The 11774-nt window shown below is 37.8% G+C and overlaps 1 long non-coding RNA gene across 1 annotated transcript; it reads right to left on the bottom strand.

Moving 5' to 3' along the window:
• Positions 1-440: 440 nt before the first annotated feature.
• Positions 441-5974, bottom strand: LOC124173935. Its single transcript, XR_006868809.1, has 2 exons — positions 5829-5974; positions 441-477 (listed from the first exon to the last, which is right to left on the bottom strand). It is a non-coding gene; the product is annotated as an uncharacterized LOC124173935 (long non-coding RNA).
• Between the last annotated feature and the right edge of the window lie 5800 nt (positions 5975-11774).

Raw genomic sequence — 11774 nt, 5'->3', positions numbered from 1 at the left:
AAGTAAGTAATTCTGATGGCTGGTTACAAAATGCTAATGGTACAAATTTTGGCATCGACATAACTTATCGCATTACAATATTTAACATCAAAGTTGGGCATTGCCCCAAAATTGAGCCATGATCCTCATTTAATAAGTTATAATAGATAAGTACATCAAGATCCTCGCTACAGTACCTATTCGTCGTCAAGCCTTGTCAATAAGATATTATTATTTAATACGTGCATTAATGACGATGAGGCAGACATAGTTAAATACAAACCATCTGGAACTCTCTTCATCCGTGATGCCTTGTGATCTGGTATTCGTCCGAAACTTTAGGAAAGCCGATAAAACCCCCAAAGTAGACCACCGTGTCCTCATCAGGGCTGGTGAATAGATGACGTAGAGTGCCCGCTGTGTTGTCATGCGATGCGCTCTCGTTGTCTTTTGCATTATTCGTACAGCGGAATTCATGGTGATGCTGTTTGTGAGGTGCTGTGTTTTAAATAAACCGGAATTAGTCCACTACATTATAACATATAAAAGTTACCGCTAGACTAGAAAATTACATGCATTACAACGATATTCAAAAAGGGAAACAGACATGACCCAAGCATATACCCTCCCATTTCATTAACCTCGAATATAGACTTGTACTTGAGTATATCGTCGTGAGCAATATAATGACTTTCTTGGATAGAGGTAACTTCCTCGGTGACTGTCAGCACGGATTCCGAGAGGGTAGTTTGTGCGAAACACAGCTCGCGCTCTTTCTTCACGATGTTCTAAAATCTGGTGAATCGGAAAGACAAGTTGGCGCACTATTTCTAGATTTCATGAAAGCTTTCGACACGGTACCTCACAGCAAACTTTTATAAAAATTACAGTCAGACCGATTAAACGAAACAGAGGCAAACTGGATGCGCGACTTTCTCAGTGATTGTACACAAAAAGTAGTAGTTCTTGACGAAATAAGCTCTGACGTAGTAAAAGTTACATCATGTGTTCCGCAAGGAAGCGTATTCGGCCCCCTTTTGTTCATCGCATACATTAATGATCTCTGCTCCCGTATTAGCAACAAAATACGTTCAATTTCTGACGACGCTGTCATCTATCGCGGAATAAGTGATCACTCTATGTATTCTATCATCGGACTTTAACACCGTTCTCTTGTGGAGCCAAGAGCGGGAACTTGAAGTTAACCTGAGCAAATGCATGACGGTACCTTTCTTGCGGAATTCGTCCAACTATAACCATGTTCATGCAATGGATGGTATTAACATAAAGGCATTAGACGAAGTGAAGTACCTGGGAGTTACGTCGAACCTCTCGTGGGGAACACACATAAGGAATATTTGCGGAATATCCATGAAGAAATTAGGATTCGTCAAGCGTATTGTGGGAAGATTTTCGGATGAGAAAGTAAAAGAAAGGTGCTAATTCGCACTCGTCTAACGGTACCTTGATATGCAGCGAGCGTATGGGATCCGGTGCAGAAAGACTTAATCCGCCAACTGAATACAATGCAAAGGAAGGTTGCCGGTTTCGTTTAATACTGCTACGGGCATACGGACAGCCCTACCCAGATGTTAATCGAAATAGGCTGGTAGCCGCTGGAGACTCGTAAGCTGCGCGCTAGGGATTCTACTGCGTGAACAATTGAAAATCTTTAAGAGCGACGCGGAGAACGTAATATTAGAGCCAAACTGTATTTCCAGGTCCAATAGAAGCGATAAATTAAGACATATTTTTTTCCGAACGGATATATATGGGAATTCGTTTTTCCCCTGCACCATAAAGGAATTTAATAAACGCTAGTCCCAACTTCGTTAGGGCACTTCATTTTTATGAGTAAACGGATCCTAATCCCTACACTAAATCCTAAAACCCCCTCCCTCACGCCTTTTAGGCGGCTTGCGGGGTATTATGTAGATAAAGATGAACTCTTCTTCATGTTTGAAAAACTCGTCCTTTTTGTAATAGCCTAGCCAATAAGGCTCAGGTCATTTAGATAATTTACAGTATATATTTGAATTCAATGGTTGAGAATGGTTCCTAAAATTTGTTTTACGCTCATACGCCCGTTTTCAGGAAGTAATTGAACATTTAGTAGGCGATGGAATCATGTATGCTCTTAACCAATGGACTTCTTAATTACAGAAGAAAAGGGTGACAAGATGCTGCTGAATTAATGTAGATAAGAGAGAAATACATGGTGCCTAATGGGCGTAAAATGAAATTTAGTATGTTTTAATATGGTAGGCTTTATGCTATTTCAAATTGGAATTTTAAGTATTTCATGTTATCGTAATTTGCCTAGGTCGCGAAGAAATTTCTTTCAGAAACATTTGGCAGATATTAACTTCGACGATATTGTGAATGTTGGATTAATTTTATCTCGAGCAAGATACTTCAAATGACATTATGCAATGGCTTGATGTCGATTGAAGAATTACTAATGAAATTTTAATTCAAACGTGTGAAAGGAAGTTACCTTACGTGTACGACCACCCTCTGTGCAATAATGAACTGGTTATTTTTGACTTACATATTTCGCCGGAGTGAACATTTGGCTTGAAAAAGGCGTTTAAAAGCGGACGTTTAGATTCAGGATGCCGGCATTCGCAGCACGATCTATTAAGAACATCAATCGCATGGGCGGCAAAGCCGGAAGTTAAGCAAAAGCATACTTACATTAAGCAATGAAATGATTTTTAATCAATGACTTCGTCCTTTATTCATGACCCATTGGAGATTGAAAAAGAACATACAAAAAGAATAAAAAATATAAAATACTCAAGCACAGAATATTAACTCAAATCTGGAAGATCATAAAGACAGAGAGAAATATCTGAACACAAATGAAAATATTCAGGAATAAAATATTAGCCATTATTTTTAAACTATGTACAATTGAGGTGGTTGGTTTCCCGGGGGATTTGAAGGCTACAAACCTCGTCACCTACCGCCATCCCCACGACCTCCACCCAGGTATAAAAATGATACAATAATGTTAAATATTAAGCGGTGATAGTAAGTAATAAATAATGTATTGCAGTTCTCGATACCACAGTTCATGCTACGAAAATGAATTGACATTTGGATGGAAGTAAATCCCGTGATACTTTATACTTGAGTTGAACCATTGAAGCTTACTAAAATAATCGAAATAGGACCTATCATAAAAAACATACATGACAAGTTTCTTTTGTGTATAATGATTAAGAACTTCTACTTGGTGTTTATGCTTGGTAATGGGAAACATAAAAACGTGAAAGGAAATGTGTTAATGCACTTAGTATTTGAACAGAAAAAAGGGCATGTTTTAATTCTTCTACATCATCATAATACTCGGCGAGCCACTTTTCGGGTGTTTGGCAGGGGGTGATTAATCACCAACATACAGCATGAAATAGGACCACCGCATGCACACCGCACGGTCATAGCTAAATTCATTTATAGCATAGCATTTTACCGCACGGTCATAGCATAGCATTTCGCATACGTCCATATGTATGCGATTCGGTTCATTGTTTCACGTTTTAAATTCATTGCTTTAACAAAGTTAAGTTAACATAAGAGCTCACTCTGCGGCTATTCGCAGTAAAACGAACCTTGTGAACAATGCATGTGACGTCACGAGAGGATTGTGTAGGGTCTCTTTTGTGGCGCCCTGACTCCCTTTACCCATCCCCTCTTCTCTTCCTTCAATACCGCCCCTTAACAACCAGCTCTCCACCCTACGACGCGCCAACCGAACCTCTCCCGAACGCCTTCGCGATGCACTTCGACTCGAAATCGGGCCAACAAATTTGACTCGGACTTGAGCTATTTGTTCACGGCAACCTCCCCTTATATCCTTAGTGATTCCCTGCCCCCCATTACCTCTCAGAACTGTTAGTAATAGGCTGTGTGTCACTTTGGGTTTCCCTCAATTCCCCATTCTATCATACCGAGTTAAGTTTTAGTCTCTCAGCAGTTCGGCTAGGGTAAGGAGGTTGATTCTCCGTCGCTGAAGTGTACGGGTAAGTCATATTCTCGTAAATAACCTATTAATACACGATAATCTACAAATTAAACCATGCTAGTTGATAATTTTGTTCAAGAAGGTAATATTCTTTGGCAATGTGATTTGGTCACTATTATTCCACTTTTTGTACCCACATTCTTGGCTTAGACTTCACATTCCTTTCGAATATGATGATTAAGTACTCCTCCTTTCATCAGTACCGAATTTTTAGTGTTATAGCTTAAATCTATATTTTGTTTTTTACAGTTTACAGGAGCTGGAGTGAACAATCCATTCATTCATTGAATGACACTGCAATCCTTGCATCATGGTGTCAGCGATATCTTCAACCCTTTGCCTCAACGCTTGGATAATACTCATTGGTTCTTCATTGTCATGGCAGCAGTGTGCATGTCTCATGGAATTATGTGAAGTTACCTGAATGCGTTACTCATCCCATTGAGCGAGTGTTCATTCAGCTAAAGAGTGAAGTGAATGTGTCCAGGGTTCACCAAATAATTCATTGTCAGTGTTGTGTTCAATGTGAAGTGCTTGTTACTACAAGTATTTTGGAGAGTCGCTGTTGTAAAGCTGTGCTCTGTCGCCGATGGACCCGGCAGCAAGTAATAGGTAGGGAGTCTTCTCCTCTTGCAGTTTTATTCAACATGGAGGTTAAGTAGTGTTTGCAGAAAATTCTTTAAAACAAAATTTATTAATTCAATTTTTTTCTGCTGAGAAGGAAATTTCTTTGACCAAATTCGTGGGGTCTCTTAGTAAATAAAAAATACTAAATGTCGGAGCTATCCTTTTTTGCCATATAGCGGTATAAAAAAAGGATTTTCAATTTAGTTCGATCGGTATGAAATGCTATAATTGCTATTTCGCCATTGCGTGACTCGGCCACCAATTTTCATTGGCTATATCATAAAGCTATTATTTGCCGTTTTTCATGGTATATACCTTCAATTGATCCCTTGCATACTGTCTAAATCTGTAACGCGACAGAAGCTTACTCATTATTTCTATCCCATGTACTTCGTTCGTTTGTTTATCCAAGATAAACCCCTCCCCGTATTTTTCTTCGTCAACCTGTCAACGGAAAAACCAGAAACCGTTTGACAGCTGAAGTAAATCACGAAACCTTTCCTGTTGTGCTGCCATATCTCGTCAGTTGGCAAAGAATATTAAAGTATATTGGACTAATATTTTGTCGGCTTATCTCATGTCTAAAAGTTATGAGGCGGACGAATTGTATCTTTTCAGCTTTTGTTGACTACGACCATTATCACCAAATTCCACATTACTTATAATCAAACCTCGCTTCCAATGTCTGAATTACACATTCAGAAATATTCCCATGCAGAAACGTGTTATTTTAAACCATAAACTCATTTAATTCCAATTTATCAATTGAAATGTCCCTGTAGTAGAGGTGACCAAGCTAATGTCAATGAACTTGGCGGATGCTGAATCTGAAATTCAGTGATTATTTCCGTACAGCTTTTCTTTGCGCTTTGCACGAATGTTAGTGTCGAATCATTGTGGCATTGTTGATCTGTTGCGAAATCTCCTTCACTTAACCTCTCTAAAACAGAACATCTAATAAGCTAACTCATAGTGGCGCCTAAAATCCACCATTAATTCTAACTGAAAATGGTTTTATTTATGGGACAATTAAACCAAAACTTTTATCAATTTAAAATATGTTTAAAAACTACTGAAGATGCCAGTATTTATACCTTCGATCAAGAATAAAATTTTGCATTTGAAATATAAATAATGTGAGTCGTTACCAAGTGATTAATTCAATTGATGAATGGCAAACGATATGACTTACTTCGAGTAAGATTCGACGATGAAGACCAAGAATGTTGTCTGTCTTCGCGGAATGAAATCAATTACATCTCCTTGTAGAATGATGACAGCATCTGGTTACTCCATCCGGACATGGCTTAAGTTTAGTTTGGCTATCAGGGAAATGAATCTGCGAATGACCTGAGAAAATAAATACTATTATGATATTTTTATATTTAAATGAAGAGCTATTAATTTCGTCGACGTACACATGAACGTATAATGACATAAATTATCAGGCTTAGTTAGCGACACTATTTTGGGGCCAAGAAATGTGTGATAGCTACTAAGGCCATTATAAATGAACAAATGTAAAAACGAGCGTGCAAGTTAGCATGCTTAATCGATATCTGTGGTAGAGTGAAAAAAGAAGATCACATTGCGGACTTAATAAAATGCCATAGATCATAAGGAAGATTAAAGATCTTCGAAGCAATTGAAATCTCCTTATTTGACTCTGTATAGGATAATGGTTTACGCTCGGCTAATAAACAAGATTAAAAATAATTTTTCGGAGTCACTCGAAAGTTATTCTACGATGAAACTTAGGGCAGCAATTATGAGACTATCGAATAACACATTTGCGGCTGGTGTACATCAATATGATATTTCCGTGTCATGGAATCTTTACCACCGAAATGATACGTAGATCCGAAGGAGTATTCAGCTAAGCAATGCATACAACCTTGATTGAATTGATGATACTAATGCTCAGTGTGGTTTCCATTTTTAAATATTCGATAAATTTGTTACATCGATGAAAATGCGAATCGTTAAGTAGAGAGTTTTTATGAACTAAAGAGAAAACAAATAATCTTATCCCGCATGTACTTATCGCACAATGGGATTAGCAACGCTCTTATCGTTTGTGAACTCGCTACATATCTCCGCTATTCACTGGCTTATGCTAACATTTTACATGATGAGCTATATTTGAGACATGTTTATCCGTAAGGATAGTCGTGATTAAAATTATTTTCTCTTTTCACTATTTCATGAAAATGCTTTTGCTCACTTACCTTAGTAAATACCGCTGCATATCTTCTCAGTAGTTCTGATGATATTTGGTTGTAGTAATCGCTCTCCTTCCTCGTTTCCGCATAATGAGACGGTGACTTCAACGAACGAAGGAACGGATGAAACTTCCAGGAAATTAATTTAACAATTTTAAAATATTCAGAAGTGTGACTTTGTCGAAATGACGGCTGGTGAGGGAATGGGGTGTGCTTTCTTCGTAAGTAGGGGGGAGGGGAGGTGCTGCTTTGTGGACGACAGTTGAATGAAGACCGCTGATACCCTGTTATACTGTTATTCGTAATGCGATGACGTGTTTTGCCAACGTAACTAATGACCTTCGCAGATGATTAGGAAATTCTGGAACATTGATCACGTGAGATTCGACCGTTAGCCGCTTGAGAAATTCGCGCTATTTTTGTATTACAGCGGAACAAATGAACGAATCTTATTGGTTAAGCGTATTATTGATTTTCCGCGCGATAAATTTTTCAATTATAATATAGAACGTAACCGTATTTATTGAAGTATTTTATATTATAAACTTTTAAATCATCTTAAATCTACGATATTCAGCGGTTTTTTCGGTTTTTCGTTGCCTTAAAGAATAAATCGGTTCGAAATTATCGTGACGTCACAGGCACACGTGACGTGGCTGACGAAGTGTCGGAACATCCCCTCCCCCTGTTTCTGGACTTCAGTTCGCGGCAAGCTCTCTTGGGGTTAAGAGGTGAGTACCTTAATTACTTCTTTGGTGAATACTTTCCACAATATTTTAAATGCACTTTCAATTTATTCTCTGAAGTGTAGGATACTTCGCAAATACAATTTGTTTAATTCCATTCAGATATCGTGATCAGAGTGCCATATATTTTGAGTGACAATATTTATTACGCCAACTGTCTTCACATTCGAACTTTTATTACCCCGTGTGACATGTGTCTCGAAGTTAATTAGGTTAGTGTAAGGATAGTTTTTTTTAGAGAACGCTAGTGATAGGGAAACACCCTCGCCGGTTACTGGCTTACTGATTTTAGTCTCTATCTTGTGACCTAAGAATTGAAATTTTTCGAGATTTTATGAAAAGTATATCGGCAATGGACTATATCGCGTACTTGATTTGTTGCCTGAGCAAATACTCGATCATTCTTCTCGTTGGTCCCTTGACTAAGTACGTAACAATTTTTTCCGAGTGTGCTAAGCGTAAATTGTGAAAATTGCATTCCATTATGAAGTGTCGACATTTGAAATGAGTAAGTAACCTGTGGGTGGTTTTATCTTTACATTTATCGTAGTTTTAGGACATCAAAGATAACGGATTGATTGTAGGCATTATGATCCTTACGGCAATCCGGTAGCTTACTTCTTTATTTCAGCAGATTAGTTACTTCTTAACGCAGGTAAAAATGATGAATTTTATCGCAGTGACAATAAATATAAGGTATTAAATGAGGACGTGGAACAGTGTATTTCATGCCTGCCACGGTGCTTCGTTTTTCATTTTGATGGAACGTGAAATTTCAAAATAAAGCTCCCATCCGCGATTTCTTAAGTTATTAGCCAGGAACCCTTATTCATCCTTTAAGAATTTCTCTAATTGGTATCTGAATGGCGAGTTATTCCACGTAATATAAGTTTCTACGGGGCATTCGGAAAAGTCCTTGATATATCGGCATATATTTTGAGTGAGCCTAGAAGATTGCAATCAATTATTTCGTTAAGACATGCATCTCCCATTCCAAAGCCGCTCCGCAATAATTGGTCGTATAATTATACAATGAGGAAAAGTAATAGAATATTCATCATCACTGGTCAACAATCCAAGGATAGAATATTAGGGATCATAATTGGATTTACAGTACTTCACTTGGCACTTTCTTTTTTCCATTTATTTCAACTTTGTGGTCGGTAGTATGATAATTTGTTGTAGCCTTTAATATCAACATATTCTTTAATTTTTGCTCCATGTAAAGTGTGCGTGAATATTGCTAGCCTTTAATGCAAACTTTTCTTTTCAGGTCCTCGTTTAATATTGGGGTAGTGGATCACTTCCGTTAATCGTTTGGGGTTGAATGGGGCATACCGATGAGGTTTTAAGGAAGAGGAAGGCTAAAGGAATATGGTGAGTCAATATCATTCACTTCATTTGATAGGCCTTTGAATATGTATAGCTCTTCTGCTTCTCTTTGTATCTATTGGTAGCTTAATAAGAACTAATTCCTGTGCGGTTCGCAAATATTACCTTATTCTGTGATTACTTTTATTTCGATATTTCATCATTTCCTAATTTATAATAGTGTTTTATGCTATGAATCCTCTGCTGTTAACTGGTATGAATCTCCGTTATTATGGAGGACTCTGGTAGGAATGAGAGCTGTTATAAATTTACATAGTTCATGTAAATTTTGAGAGGGTCATTATAATATATATTAATTTAATCATGTCTCGTGGAGGGCGATGGAATCTCTCTAATGCACTTTCATTTTCTTCATTTCTGGTTCTTTAAATACGAAATCAGAGGTCTTACTTTTCCGCTCTTAACATCCACTTGCCCTCTAGTTTCCGCCTTTCTTTGGCAAAGTTGTTTTGGTCGATGCTTTTGTTGGAGCGGTAACTCAAGGTGTTCATCACTCCGTTTATTTGCGCTGAGTGATTAGGAGATGTCCATGGTGATCCACTGTCCCTCTTTTCCACGATAACGCCCAAAAATGGGAAATTCTCCGTCTTCCTCACATTGCATTATGAACTTCATATAGTCGTTGATCATATTTAAATAATTTTAACGTAGAGGTTAATCAATATGTTTATTTCTAGTTTTATTCATCGCATTTCTCTGAGCAGGCTGGTTATCATTGAATGTAATGAGTACGCAAATCATCTTCCCTTTTAATTCATGGGGATGATTAGATTAGTATATTCTTTGTTACCATAAGTGAGGGCCTAGTATTCTGCTTCTGTGCTGGAAATCGCTGCATTCTCTTTCTTTCTGGTTTTTCATGAAAAAAAACGCTTTCATTTGACATAATTTCAAGCCTTATAAGCTATTTAAAGGGGACTCATGATTACGGATTATTATTTAAAAAAGGTAACTAATCACTGCGTCATGTAGACGCATCTCATGCTACTGAAATGTTAGATTAAAAATATTCTCGAATATTATGGTAATAAAGTTCCTTCTGGACATACACGACATCGGATATTGGCGATATTAGAGGACTTCTTGGAAATTTAACGGGGACGTTGGTGCTGCTAACAGCATTAATAACTTCATTCTTACATCTACATAATTCCCTTCGAGCCATCTCTGGGGTGTTTGGCAGGGGGTGATCAATTTCCAGCATGCAGCATGCAATTGGACTCCCACATTCACACAACACAGTAAAAAAAGACGTCACGCATACTAACAAATTATGCTACCATATGCTGTTACAAATAATAATAAAATTAAGAAATATGCATCAAGTTTTACATAGGTTAGTGTGCTACAGAACTAGTCTTCTAATCTATTTATGAGTTTTCTCGCTGCCGTTAAATATGTTATTGATCGTGGAAAAAAGACAATCTTTATCTTTCTATTTCACAATCTATCTCTCTCATTTTATTCATTTGATCTCATCTTCCGTAGTATGTAGGCGTCCGTAAGATATGGCTAACTTCGTTAGAAAAGACACCGCTCTTGAATTTATCTAAAAGGTTTAGTCTATTTTTCAATCTACGGTCTGACAGAAATTCCCGAGTTTATCTAAGAGGTCAGTTACAAGAACAGGACTATCGTAGCCACCTCTCACGTACGGTCACTTTCAAAAGTCGGTCCACGTACCCGGTCCAGCCGTCTCCGTTATTCTCCGAAGTCGACATAAGCATATTCCTTACGCGTTCCTTGTCCAATGGGGATCAATTTCACTTGATCAGGTTGTACGATTGGTGCAACTTGACTGCTTTAACCCTAGCCAAGAGCCCCAAGTACGATTTCAGAGGTAAGGAAGCCCCGTGAACCCCCCCCCCCCTCCTCCCGAGAGCCAAACCATTCCACCATCGAAGAGTGCGGAGAAGAATTTATGGATTTTTCCTGCGAGTAACCCACCGCGCGAGGAAGATAGAGGAACATATTAGTGGTTTGGTAAATTTATAAAGCACACAGTACAAAGTTTCGGAGCATTTCGAGCATAATACTCCAATGTTTTTTCTCCAAATCGCCTAGTGAAAAATAATACGCAATGATATACCCCAATGTTAATATTGTGGTTTGTGTCACGGTTACCATCATCCATGCTCGCCTTCACTCGTGTCGGTGACGAAGTATTTTCAATGTTTACAAGTGAAATTGCAGTTACTCCCCAAATTTTAGTTTATTAGCAATTCAAGTGGTACCTTCGTTTTGAATACCTCAACTTAATCCCATCGTGTAAGTAGAAAATATGAGAGAGTGTTTTAATTACTTACCTGGCAAAACTACTGGTTAGGTAATTGTTTTATGAGAGAAGGTAATTTTTACTTTAAGTATATTTTTCATATGAGCAATCGGATTGGCTTGAATTTCTTTATATAAGTTAAATATAATTTTTTATGAAAGAATCAGTGAGATATTTATGGGCATTGAGTAAAATGGCAATTATTTAGGCCACAGTGCGTCGTAGAAAGTGTTGTCCTTTTCTTTTTCGGGAAAACTCGTACAAAAGTACTGGTCAGTGTTTTTTAAGAAAATTAGTGCGGGCAACATCAGCGTGGCATTAAGTCTGTGAGTTAATGTATCGGAATTCCCAGTCGCACTGTGGGCTGAAATCGAAATAACCTCAAAATCGATTTTTTTGAGTGCGGAAATTGAAACTTTGTACAGTTGTTGTCAGTACTTAAGTGCATTCAAAAATATATTTTATTATAACTATTTAGACTTGATCAGGGGCGCAGCAAGGGA

Source organism: Ischnura elegans, chromosome 1, assembly GCF_921293095.1.
Source record: "Ischnura elegans chromosome 1, ioIscEleg1.1, whole genome shotgun sequence".
Taxonomy (NCBI): Eukaryota; Metazoa; Arthropoda; class Insecta; order Odonata; family Coenagrionidae; genus Ischnura; species Ischnura elegans.
The sequence above is the reverse complement of the archived record's forward strand: the minus strand, read 5'-3'. Positions and strand labels throughout refer to the sequence as shown.